Consider the following 15,097-nt stretch of genomic DNA (forward strand, 5'->3'; position numbering starts at 1 on the left):
AAGTAAAAAAGACAATCGAGTAAAATTTAATATTAAAAAATAAAATAAAAAAAGTTAATCCGAGTGAAATTAGCGAAGCGTTAACTGCTACCCAATTTATAAAAATAACGATGGAATAACTGTAGCGTAAAGCACACGTTGCAACTGGTCACAAGTCCAGCTTGTAGATATATATATATATATATATATATATATATATATATATATATATATATAATGTCTATACGGTATGAGAGAGTTTAACTATTATAATAAAAAAAAATAAATAAATAAAAGATAAAAATATATATAAAGAGTCGACGTCAAATGACAGTGGATATACATATGTGCTTTTCATATTTCTGTATTTTATATTATATAGACATTTATGTATATATATATATATATAGAAATATACAAATAGAAAGAGAGAAAGAGAGAGAAAGATGAGATTGTCCATCATCAAATGGCAAATCATGCTCGCTCGTTGGACAGTTGATGTTTTCGAAAGTTGAGTTGAGTTGAGTTGAGTTGATATTCTCTTTCTCTCAACGCATATTTCACGTTTCGAAAAATATGCTTACTGATACGTTATGAAATCAGTCAGGCTGCCTATTATTACGATGTGTCTCTCATACGAGAACCAGAGAACCAGAGTACCAGAATACCAGAGTACACCAGAGTATAGGATTAATTAAAAAATGGCTATCGTTCCTTCCTCTATACTACGTATATGTCCATCGTTAACTGTTTGTTTCCAAACCCACACACACACTCTCTCATATATTTTCCTCTTTTCATCAGATAAATTTCATAAAATATCATTATTTATAATTTATAATGAATATAATGATAATCATTTACATTGACATTCAATACAATAGTGTTTCAAATAATTATCACAAAAATATATCACATTGTTATTATTATTATTATTATTATTATTATTATTATTATTAATAATTTAAACTCGACTTATTGTGAAAAATAAAAAATGACTGGAGGAATATAAATTGACGGGTGGAATTTGTTGGAATAAAATGAACAAGAATAAAGCCATCAGCAAAATAAGATAAAAAAAAAATAAAAAAGTAACAACTCCTGTGGTACCAATAGGTTTCTTTAATCGAATTACAATGAATCAGTGAACGAGCCATCACGCAAGTTGCACTTGACTTGCTTTCACCGAGGATTTATAGACCAGATATAAGAGTGATAAAGTATAAAAAATTATAAAAGTATAAAAGTAGACAGGAATTGGCATCCACTACTCTACTACTCTACTACTCACTTTGTTCATTAGCAGTACCGCTATACTAGGATATATATATAGTAGTTAGTTTATATCTTTCTCTCTTTCTCTTCTATCATCCGCAATCCTCATCGAGCCGATGCTAACAATGTTTGCAGATATATTGTATCTCACGCATCACTTGTCCCACAAATTGTTTTATAAACAGATTAAGGCGACAGCCGTCCGCGAGTCCCGCTTTATATATATTATCTATCTATATATAAATCTACTCGATATATATATATATATATATATACACAGACCACCAATACAGCTTCCTCATTATTATTATTATTATTATTATTTTTGTAATAAAGATATAATGTAGAATCTTGGGCTGAGAGATGATTTAATAACTACTGCCCCTGTATTACAGATATTCATATCAGAAATTTCATTTGATAAATTTTTAATTGATAAACAATATATATATATATATATATATATATATATATATATATATATATATATATATATATGGAAATAATGACGTATGAAAATGAAGAAATACAAGTAGAGGGTTGTTGGATAAAGATGAAAAAAGGTGGCGAACGATAATGGACATCCGACGAGGCAATGGCCCGACGGCCGGAAAATCTCAGGCTCATTGGTCACGTAATAGCGGTTACCACTAGTAGTCCGGTGGTGGTGAAGCACGTCCTTATTGTGGCGGTACACCGTCAGCTTAATGGGCTGTGACCTCAACCCATGGGGGTATCAACAGCATTAACAGAGTATCAACAGAATAAGTATTATAGAGTTAACCATCAGGCCATCACCAATACCCTTTGATTCTTGGAATATAAGTTTGTTGTTAGATTGACATTTAGATGGGCAGCTTCTGTTAGATGGGACATAACATATAACCAACAGACAACTTTGTTTAGTTTCCACAAGAGAACGGAACGGAACGGAAGAGCTAACGTCTGCCGACTTGGTGACGCGCCTGCCGGGCGTCTCCGGTCGCGTGGCTTTATATTCTTGTCTCCCTTTTCCTATTTTAAATCCATAATAGTCGCAACATTGTAATACTTGATTGTCATTATATATAGTATATAGGTATATCTTGTGTATTAGCTCTGTTTAATACTTTAATACTTTTTTATTTTTCAGTTATCAATTTAACTAAAACGGATATGCTAAATAGACTTGTCTTATTTATTATCCCATTATAAAACCATTTATTTATTTTAAGCTATAAAAAAAAAAATTAATACACAAGAATTATTTTTATATATTTTTTAGTTTAATAAAAAATAAAAATATAAGAATAAATAAATTGGATGTAAAGGGGAAAAGTTCTGAGGGATGATTTCCCCATGCACACGATTACCAGCCCAATCTCGAATATAATTTTCTTGTTAGCCATAAAATCCAATCATAGCGAACGGGTAGGCGGAGTGACTGCGGTTTCATTTCTGACGGGGATTTAGAGCAGAGTGAACATCAGTTTGGAGCCTTTTTGCGCATCACCACAACGGAAAAACAGCATGTATCCCATCCAGTATATGACAAGTTTTACCAGCTCAGCCCCAACTCGACAATCTATATACAATTCTACACCAGGACAATTTAATATTGTTGGCATCATGGCATAATATCAGCCAGCACAATTATTATTCAACCAACTCGTTTTACAGCTTTACCACATTTTATTTCAATTTACAACCTCATTTATTTTTATAATATTATTTTTTTTAATTCTTTAAAATCATTCAAATTAATATATTTAATCATTAAAACAAATGTATAGTTTAATCATAACAACATCTTTATCCACTTGTACAAAGTTTATCCCAGCAAGGAATTGTATTATATATGTGTAGAGAATATATCTAAAAGTACTTGAACTTGAATAAACTTAACAAAGTTTAGTCAATTAAAGTTTTCGAGTGAATAGAATGTTGTTGATGCTGTTGTACTTGTAAATGAAAAACGATAGTTGTATTTGGTAAAACGAGAGAATAATGACAGGTAATACGCAATTAAAAAAGACGAAAATTGTCAACGGACAAAAAAGCGATTTGATGGAATAAACATGAAAGAGGCTGTTTGAGTCGACGGCGGGGGGGGCAGTATCGCTTACTAAAAAGGAAAAGGGATCCAAGACACAATGGAGCAATATTAAATCAGCGGAAAGAATAGTTACTAAATGTATAGGGGTGCGACGCGTGCAGTAGTTGAGCCGGAAATTGGGCCCGATTTCACACACCCTCGAAAATTTTCAGTCGTTTATTTAATTCTTTCTTTTTTCATTTTTTAATATTTTTTTTATTAAATTTTATAGAAAAAAAAATAAAACTCTTAACTTTACAGGTATGTTGGCAACTAAATATACGCTGAATAGAGCCAACGTGAGCATCAGATACACCCAATCACAACTTTGTTGGACAACAGCCAAGCTTCAGCAAAAGCTTTACTAGATTTGGATTCTGATTCTGATTTTGATTCTGATTTGGATTCCTATATAGATGTCGATGCCGATGCGGTTAGTTTTTTATTCTACTGGAATTTCGTCTATTCTTAAAGCTTCGGTCTTTGGTAAACTAGATCGAGTATGAACCCGCGATTTCTTTCGACCGGTGTTTACTCAAACCGCGAAAATAAAGTCTGCACATGACTTGAATTTTATTTTATTAAAACGTTTTATTTGGCTAACAATATATTTTTTAATAATAATAATTTAGTTATATATTGTTATAGAGATGAAAAATTTCAATTTGAAAGAAAAATAAAAATAAAAATAAAAGAAAAGCATTTGAATCAGCATCTCCATATCTACATCTAAATTTCCATTTTTTATTATTATGATTATCATTTTTGTTCCCTTTTTCTCTGTTTTTAAGTTTTTGTGTTTTTATGTTTTAGTATTTTTTGTACTACTTCTCTCATCTCTCAGCCAACGAATCGCCGACCCGTAAAGTAATTTCTCATTTTTGCCAGGGACAAAAGCGCGCTGAATCTTATTGTTCTTTTGTCAGTAATTAAGGCAGCCGAATTAGTTGACGATTGTTCTTCGTCGTCCGTTGCCGCGTCGGATAATAAATAAGATTCCTGAGAAAATTCCATTGCGTTTCCAACTTTCTCAAAATGAATATAAAATAAAAACAAATAAAATAACTTATTCTACTATTTATATAAATGATATAAATTTAAGATATAGGAAGAATAAACCAGTTGATTGATAAGAGAAGGACCGCACTCGTTATGGTTCTATATATATATATATATATATATATATATATATATATATATATATATATGCTATGGTTCACTGAATTTAAACAATTAATGGGCAAGGTACTTTTAAAGTTACTTTTCTCAACCGAATATCTTTTAGCAACAACTCTCTGGCTTTTTTTTAGTCACAAACTTACACTCTGTTTGTATTTCGCAGTTCGCAGTTGCAATTTGCAATTCGCAGCTCGTATTGGATAACTTGAGGACTTTACTTGAATATATATATATATATATATATATATATATATATATATATATATATATATATATATATATATATATATATATATGGCTTCAGAAGAAGAGCAAAAGAGTAGACGAGTGCCAACCAAGTTTAACTTTAAGTACCACCGTAATAACTATTTCAACGGTATTTCTGCTTCCACTTCTCAGGTACTTTACATCCACTTCTAATTACAATTTCACCAACAGCAGGTTAAGGTTTTACGTCCTCTGACCTAAATCTCACTAAATTCAACAATCTCATTTATTTTAAATCCCTTTTATTATTTTATTATATATTGTATGAATTTATTTTATTACAAATTTTATATAATTTATAATATTATGAATCGTAATTCATTGGCAAACCGGAAAACGTCAAAGTTATTTTCAAACTACGACCAAAAGAAAGTTTCGATTGCAAAAACTTGTCTCGACAGAAAACAATAAAATGACAAGTTGGATTATATATATATATATATATATATATATATATATACTCAACTTTTCTACGAATAAGAAACATCGACTGTATCGTTAAATAAAAACATATTATCGTCTTGAAATTTTCTCTGCTTCAGTTCATTCACCGGAGTTACTTGGTTTAAAATAAAAAATAAAAATTTATCATAACTATACAATTAGCAGGATAATATTAATTTTTTTGAAAATTTAGGGATGTACAATTAAAATGTCAATTGGAGGTTGTGAGGAAAACAATAAATATGGGAGTTAATCCATTTATGGAGATAAACTGAGAGTTAAGGGAGGGGGGGGGAAATAAATCCATGAAAAGCTTACAAAAGTTTTATTTTTGGGATTGTAATGAATTATTTGATGTGGATATATGGTAAAAAAAAAAAAAAAAAGGGGGGTTGATGGTAAAAACGGTGATTGCAGCGAGTAATGACAAGAAGGGTGAGCACCAGCCTGGAAGTAAGTAAAAATTTTAAATTTAGTTACACAGCTCGCGTGCATAGTCGAAGAGGCGAACAGGCAAACAGGCGAATAGACGAACAAGCGTGTTTGTGATGTGGCCGTAGATGCGGAAGGAACCCTGGATGAGTCATCAGATGCCCCGGATTTCGTAACTTGGTGAAACAGAAATACAGACGGGAGAAACAACCGTATACGGCAACCAACTAAACCGGGAATGACGTTGCGTATGACAGAAGCTATATCAATATCAATATCATTTTATTATGTTAATTACAGAAGTCACTCTTTTAATTTATTTTATTACATAATTTTTTTTTTTTTTTAATAAAATTATTATTCAATCTTTTTATGATTTTAATAACAAAAAATAAAATAAAAATTTTCAATCATCAGAAGATGAATCTTTTGGATGGATGACTTGGAAGATAAAAAAATAATAAAAGTGATCTTGCCCGAAATAATAAAAAATAAAAAAACTTAGAGAAGAATAAAAATATCAATAGCTACGTGAATAATATTCGTGTTGCGTACCAGTGGATGAAAGATATAGAGAATAAATTCGAGGGGTTGTGCGAGGGCGCTTTAATAAGGGCTGCCGAATTTCACACTGACTTGGCGCAGCTCGGGCTCCAACTTCAGTTCCTATCCAGTTCCGAATACATCATGGCCAAAAAATATCAGGGTCCAAAGATACACTCACACACAACCAACAGCCTCTTTTTTATTTTTCTCTTATTTCTATTTTTTATATTTCTACAGAAATAACAGCAAATATAAAAATGAGGAATGGAGTTGGAAGGCGTGCGCCTGACTAAAATAAACTCTCTCGATTTTTGTCCACCACTACCAATATAATAATAATAATAATAATAATAATAATAATAATAATAATAATAATAATAATAATAATAATAATAATAATAATAATAATAATAATAATAATAATAATAATAATAATAATAATAATAATAATAATAATAATAATAATAATAATAATAATAATAATAATAATAATAATAATAATAATAATAATAATAATAATAATAATAATAATCCATACCCCCTATTATTGACTATTATATTGACCAACTAAAGGTAAAGTAAAGTAATAACTCTGAAATGAAATTGCCGAAAACCGCCTACCCAAAATACCGGAATATGTCAATAAACCTGGCCTGCAGTTGACGCTAAAATATATTATAACTTTTCCGCAGTCCAACTTACTAAAATATTAAATTTATTTTTATTTTTAATATACAATAAATCAAATAAACCGATCGACCGGTGAAAAACTCTAATTTAGTTTATCATGAAAATTATTCTATTGGATTGCCTATTTCCGAAAAAATTCCATCACTCTCGGGATTCTGACAATCGCTTACTCACTAAAATGACAGACAAAATAATACTTAAATTAATTATTACTATAATGTAATAAAAAAAAAATTAAAGAGTGCCTATGGATCAATGGAGAATTAAACAGCTGGGTGATCTCTTCTCAATAAGTACTATCCACTGCAGCATAAAAATAACGTAAATGTAAAGGCGCATCAGCATCAGCATCAGCATCAGACGAAGCTTCAAGCGGATTGTTTTAATGCCGTTTAAACTAATCGAATTAGGATTATTCGTGATCATGATGATTATATATTTGGTGTGTGAGATTTTGTGATGATATTTAAAATTTAAAAGACTATTGATATTAGAGGAGTTTAAAGTTCCAAGTTTCAAGTTTTGAGAGGAACCATCAACACAGACAAGATAGAGCGAGTAATAAAAAAGCATACTACTGCTATTTATAGTATAATTTTGAGAGGGGCAACCCCTGGTTCCGCAAATCCCCAGCTGCCAAGCGCAGCAATCACCCAGCCGGAAGTAACGCGACTACTGCCTAACACACGTTTATCTCTTCACTCTCATTCCACCTTTTATTTATTTTTTATATTTTTATTTTACAACATTGCATTCGATTTATTTCAAATCTCAATCAGAGAGAAAGAGAATGATAATTTTTTTTTTTTTAATTTATAATCGGTTTTAAAAGTAAAATTATGATTTTTTTGGTGGTTAAAAAAAATAAAATAAAAAAATACTTTCGGAATGTGAATGATATTTTGGCGGCGTGAAGAATATTGTTGTTGATGCTGATGCTGATGCTGATGGGCTGATTGAGGGTGGCCAACGCGCAGGGAACCGTGCGCCGGCGATCCACCCTCCAAAAAACACCCTTTCAACCCTCCTCTCTATCAGATCGCTCCGCCCAAAATCCACCACTTGCACCAGGGCGTCTCTCTTTTTTTCACCCCTATCTTTATCCCTATCCCTCTGTACCTCTATACATATTGCGTGAGTAACACACAAAGTTATAAACTAAAATTCTTCAACACTTGATACAAATATAATAATAATAATAATAATAATAATAATAATAATAATAATAATAATAATAATAATAATAATAATAATAATAATAATAATAATAACATATTTTTTTTTTTTTTTTAACAACCACACCCAGAAGAGCGTATTGTAATTTTTTTGTTCGATGGATCAAAGATTCCGATTCTCGATTAAGTAAGATATTATTATTATTATTATTATTATTATTATTATTATTATTATTATTATTATCATTATTATTATTATTTAAAAAGGGTTTAGAAATAATAACATTGTGTGTAGTTTAGGGTTTAGGATAATTTTTTTGGTTTGTTCGGGATAAACCTGAATAAAAAATAATAAAAAGTATACATGTATAAAGGATAGTAACATCAGAGTTAAAAGTTGATAATAAAAGCTAGGATAAAAACCGCGGGACTGTATGACTGTATGACTGTATGACTGTGCCGCGGTTGGGCCGAGTTTCCTTTCATTAGTTGAAGTAGAGGAAGCCGCGGATCCCGAGCAACCAACCAGTAGTCACTGTATAGACTCTATAGACTCTATATATATATACACACTTGTATAGCCACCCTTAACTACCCGAAATGTACTCATCCTCCATTCGCGATTTATCTCTCTCATCTCTCATCTCTCGTCTCTCGGTTTTACTTGGGTCTGTGATACTCTGGTGGTACGGACTGAGCTCCTCATCTTGCGTGCGGTTGACTCGTTTTCAATGAATACAATGGCGAGCAGATCATATTGAATATGAAAACGGGAAATGAACGAGCACTCGTTGGTACCGTTCTTTATTTCTCCTTCCTCTTTCCTACCTCATTCAGACTAACAACCATTTCCACAATCTACTCTTTTTCACATTTATAAATATTATATATTTACTTTTATTTTCTTAAAATACTTAAAATCTGGTTAATTTAAGAATAATCACTTAATTTAAATATTTACAACCCATGATGATGGTTTAAAACAATACTTGAGTCTTTAATTTACAAAGCAATATTACTACTCGCTTATTCGATTGAGGATTATTCAACGATTCGATTTAATGTCAACTTGTTGAGTACTCGAGGAGGCAAACTATCGAATTATTTAAAAAATGTCACTTGTTGATGTATTTTTATTTTCATTATCAATATTATCATCACATCATCAGATTATATACAAAGATAAATCATTAATTTAATATTATTAAATTGAGTGATAAAAAAAAAACAAATAAATAAAAATCGTCCGAAGCGTGTGAGAACGATGAACAAACTGATGGTTTAGCTCCCCGAAAAGGCTTTATATAGGCCTGCTGGCAGGCAAATTTAGTGGTCAACTTAACTAGAAAACCTCATCGTCGTCGTCGTCGTCGTCGTCGTCTCGTTGTCCTGTAGCCTGTGCAAAATTACACGCTTGGACTTATCAAACCGTGAAACCGGTGATACGTCCGTACGTCAGTCAATACCGTGTTTAGCTACTGAACACGCGTCAAAACGCTCATTCTCATTCTCATTATATACATATCTTTTATCTTTTAAATTTTTATTTATTTTAATTAAAAAAACTAAAAATAAATAAATGTTAAAAACTTTCTAGATACTTTTTTAAAAGCTTGCCTCTTTTGAAGCTCTAAAATATATAATATAAATGAAATTAATGATCATTGCAGTAATTATAAAAATAATTTCCAAACACGTATAATTATCTCTATTATAAGGGAGAATAAGAATCTCGATCGCGTACTTGTGCTCTAGCCACTTGACATCGCCGCGTTCGTACGCGTGGCATCGATTTCACGGCAAACAATGCCACTGAAAATTGAAGAAAGACAAAAAAAAAAAAAGAAAATAAAAATTACCAAGACTTGTTTCAATGCATACTCATTGTATATAAACTCTCCTGTGTATTATATATGTATATTATCCAGATCTGAATGCTGAATGCTGAGAATTCTCAGTTAAGTAGAGGCCTCTCAATTTCTCAATTTCTCCATCTACCACTGCTCTCGCTCAATAACAATACACACGTCATATCAAACAAGTCAAGCGTTTGTCGTACAATCACGTACAATGACGTCGGCTTAAACGCCGTAATTATATTTGCGGGCAAAGTGAGGCGCCCCAGGGGCCACTCGACACCCACTTTTATATAAATATTAATTGCATAACAAATCCCACCTATATACAAAAAATTATTATTAATTTTATTATTATCATCATCAAATCAATGATGAAACTTTATTGACGTTATTTTATATAAATAAATAAGGAAACAACGTAAAATTTACAAAGCGGAAAAATAATAAAGTTTAAGTAAAAGTATATGGATGCATGAATCTCTTCTTTCGACTCTACTCGTTATTAATGGGAATCAAAATCTCAAGAGTCATCGAGCGCTCTTCAATTTGAATGCCTTCTGCTCATGACGTCACATTGATTCAACTTTTCTTCTTTGGTAGCTCGTTTCATTATCGTTCCCTTAATTTTATCCTGATTCTCCTCATTCTTCACCCTTTGTATGCTCCTTATGTCCCTTTATACTAATATAAATTTGTTGAAGGTGTGTGTGTGTGTGTGTGTGTGTGTATTTTTAATTATTTTATTGAATAACTCGAGTATAAACTCCAATAAAAATTACAAATCAATCAACGGATGTTAATTATTGATAATAGTTACAAGTAAAAGGGGAAGGAGTAGGGGAATAATTTCTTGGATATAATGATGTTTTGTAGAACACTGCAGTTACTACAGGTAGAAAATTTAAACTAAACTAAACTTGTATACCGTGAAATCGGGTCTCTATTATCGTGAATCGGATGATAATGAGGTTGTTTTGAAGATAGAGGATAGAGTAGAGGAGTAGAGGAATAGATAGATAGATGATAACAGTGATGGTGGTCCCTAGAGCTATTGATGGAATTGCATTCCCGTTCTTCCTCATCATGATCATGATCGTCACCACTTCATCATCCCATCACGATTATCATCCTCGGACACATGTGGTTTGATGTTATAGTCAGAGGTAACTCTATATATAATGATGATACTACCAATAGAGAAAGAGAGATAGAGAGAGATGATAGTGTATAGTTCAGTAGGCCGTTAGTAACGAGATGCAGGAAGTACGGGCTAGACTCTGACCGCGGGTTAGTAGTTCCTTGTTCCTCGTTCCTCGTTTATGTTGATGTTAGTATTAGTGCAAGCTAGTGCAACCCAGTGGTATTGCTAGAGCAGTTGGTGAAGAGCAGAGAGCAGAGAGCCAACCCGAAGGTTGATATTCGCCTCAATGAGTACCACGTAATCAACGGCTAATTATCCGATGCCCCTTTGGCCACCGGAGGTTCCACCGGTCCGCGTCAGCCGCAGGGCCTCGTGCCAGTTTACCCCACCCATATATCACCCATATACAATTTCCATATTCTCTTCTCTTAAAATTTATATTATATACAAGCTTATCTCTCGTTTAGATTTATTTTTTCATCCAGGTGTTGTTATTTTTTTATTAAAAAAAAAAAAAAAATAAAAAAAACAAGAAAAAGAAATATAAAAATAAAATAAGTCGTTTTGTCATCGTCGTCCGTGTACTTACGCCCTGATGAGTCCAAATGAGCTGAGCCGCGAGCAATTGGATGATCACCAAATAAAACACGATACGGCGATGAAATGAATCCTGTGGCAAAGACTAGACGTGTTCTTTTGCCACGTGGCCGTTTCTTTCTCTCGATTAACAGCATATATATATATATATATATATATATATATATATATATATATATATATATATATATATATATATATAACTAAACTTAACTTAAGCCAGGGCAACCAGGGAGAACGTCATTGTCGTCACTTTGGAAACGACAACGCTCAACGCTCGCGGGTACGCACCATTTATAAGCCCTTTTGCCCTCTTGTCCTTTTGGAGCTGCTCAGGCATTTAAAACGGTTCGCCACGCTAAACATTATATTCTCTTGAATCTCTATTATTTATTTATTTAATCGGTAATTATTGACAAATTCTTTGTAAACTTAAAAAAAAAAAGCCTCCAATGACACATGTATTTATTTAGTATTTTATTGAATAAAAAATTGAAATATATATCGTGTGATGATAGCTCAAGGGTTAAATTATTATCAAATGAGAATAAAGTGATGCGGATCAGAAAGTAAATTAGGTTTATTTATCGAGAATGGAGAATCGGAAATCGGGAATCAATATTAATGATGGTATATTAATTTGAACGAACACCCAGAGGTATATAGAGGAGATAGTTTATAGGCCTGAAAAACTTTGAACAGAACAAAGCGTTGGATAAAATGAATGGATGGATCTTTGGGTGAGGCTTGATACGTTATCCAGCCCAAGCTTTAGGTGAGGAATGAGTAGGCTAGCTATCCCTTTTATTTTATACATACAACAACAACAACAACAACAACAACAACAACATCAGCATGTTGACCCGGTTGGAGACTCTGATAAATTTAACAACGGATTACCCGTTCCTCATTCATTTTTTAGACTACCGATATATATTATACCAAAAATTTCAATAAATTTTATTTTTATTTTTTCTTGTTTTCCTTTTATTCTGATTCATGTCTTGGATCTGTCATTCTTCAGCATTTACCACTATAATATTGTTATATTTTTTATCAGCTTGAGGATAAGGGTGAGGGTGAGGGTGAGGATGAAAGGCAAAGGTAAGTCAAAGAATTGAAGCTTTCATCGGTAGGATTCGCGGACAGCTTTGCAAATAGGAATAGTGTGTATAAAAATGTATAAGAGGCGGAGAAAAGAAAAATGAGGAAAAAAGCTCAAGGATCTAAATATCCTGGTGGCGTTTTACCCTTATTCCGTCACACAACTCAACATCTTCAGAAGGTTTATATATATATATATATATATATATATATATATATATATATATATATATATATATATATATATATAAAGTACGATCAAGGTCTCACCGGTTACCGCAAAGGTTGTTTGCACGCACTTATATAACAACGTCACGCACAAACCGCGCCCTCGTTTATTTCTTTTGTTCCGCGCGGTAGCTAGGGGTGCCTTGATCGCTTTTCGTCGGATACGCTTTTCGGGGGATGCCTCTTAAACTAACCTCCTTCTCAACTTCTCAATCCGAATTCTTTTTCTATTTTTATTCCCTACATATATTTATTCAGATTTCAATGATTTTTTAATATTTTAATCAATAATATTATTTATAATCAACAATAGTGGTATAGTTTATTTATATATATATATGATTGAAAACTATTTTAACGATCAAAGTTAACTTGGTCGAGGACTATTATTATTTTCACTAGTTTTGTTGTACAATTTAAGCTTCAATTGGTCTCTCCATCTTTTCCTTCCTTGATATAACCAAGATAATAAGTAAAGAGTAAAACCGCTCGCGCCCGCATCGTAACAATTCTATTCGTTAATCGAAAAACTTAATAAAAAGTTTACAAAACTTGATATAGTTAATTAGCATCTTTTAACCACCCTTCTTCCTCTTCTCTTTCTTCCCTCGTTCCCTCTGTTACTTTCAGACTTTAAATTTTAAATTTCATTTAAAAATTATTAAACACTGAGGAAAAAAAAAGTAAATATTACAAAATTTGGATTTAAATATTTTTTTATTTATATAACTCTAATAAACATGAACAATAAATAGAGAAATAGAGAAATAGAGAAATAGAGAAATAGAGAAATAGAGAAATATAGATAGACAAGTGTATACAATTGAATAAACGCAAGTGTTGCCAGCGTATAACCAGACAGAACCTTTTTTTTTTTTTTTTTTTTAATTATATTATTTAAATAAATAAATAGCGTCTAATTATTACATAATATAATAATAAAGCTCTTAAATAATTATTTTTTATAAATATTATAATTTTTGATTTATCCCTTTATATGTTTTTGGTAATCGTTACTAATAATTATTTAAATATAAATATAAACTAGATAATAAAAAATAAAATAATTTTTTTACAGCTTTTATTAATCTTAATAATATGGATTATAATGATTAATGAGGATCGACTTAAACAAGCGAAGCTGATTATACGTGATTTATAAATGACATATTTTAATTAACAACTATCAGACGAAACAAATAATATCACAAAGGTTATCAATAATAATAATAATAATAATAATAATAATAATAAATAATTTAATAATAATCGCACCAATAGACAAGAACAAATGAGCTTAAAGTAATAACAATCGAAATGGATTTTGATTCGACACTTTTTATTATATTTCATTTATCTATTTATCTTTACTAAAGCTCATTTGTCCCTCGAGCATATATTTATTTAGTTACATATACTCAGATAAGGTTAGAGAAAGCGTATTCGAGCTGTCATAGATTTCTCAATAAATATATTATAGATAATTACAACATTGCACAGTTACTTTTTAGTTTTTTATTTTTATTAATTAATTGGGACTTACGCTTATTTTACAGTGCGTTACATCCAACTTATATACAATACAATCCAGCTAAAAATTCATTGGTAGTATATATTTATAATCTTTATTACTTCTACGAAAAAAAAAATTTTTTTAATTAAAAATTCACTTTTGATATTCTGAAATCTAATCAATAGTTTTGGGGAAAAATAAAAATTTTTATAAACATCGAAACATTGAGACAGCATCTATAAATAATATATAATTATATAATGAAGGGATGATAATAATAATAATAATAATAATAATAATAATAATAATAATAATATATAGAATATATAGAATATATAGAATATATATCTAATCGTATTGCTGCTTTATTGAGTTAAAGAGAAAGTTTGAGGGAGGGGTGTCTAATATTGTAACGCTGTGTAACACACCCTTTAAAAGTAACTATCAGCATAACCAATTCGCCCCTAAAAACTTTTAGTTTACTACGATACTTAACTCTCTATACTATTCACTATTATATTCTTTACCCTTAATCTACAATATTCACAATACTGTTTTTTTGTTATTCTCATGTACACACATACAGATTTAACA

Source organism: Cotesia typhae, unplaced genomic scaffold, assembly GCF_013202065.1.
Source record: "Cotesia typhae breed Kobodo isofemale line unplaced genomic scaffold, CoteBio_Ctyphae contig_83, whole genome shotgun sequence".
Taxonomy (NCBI): domain Eukaryota; kingdom Metazoa; phylum Arthropoda; class Insecta; order Hymenoptera; family Braconidae; genus Cotesia; species Cotesia typhae.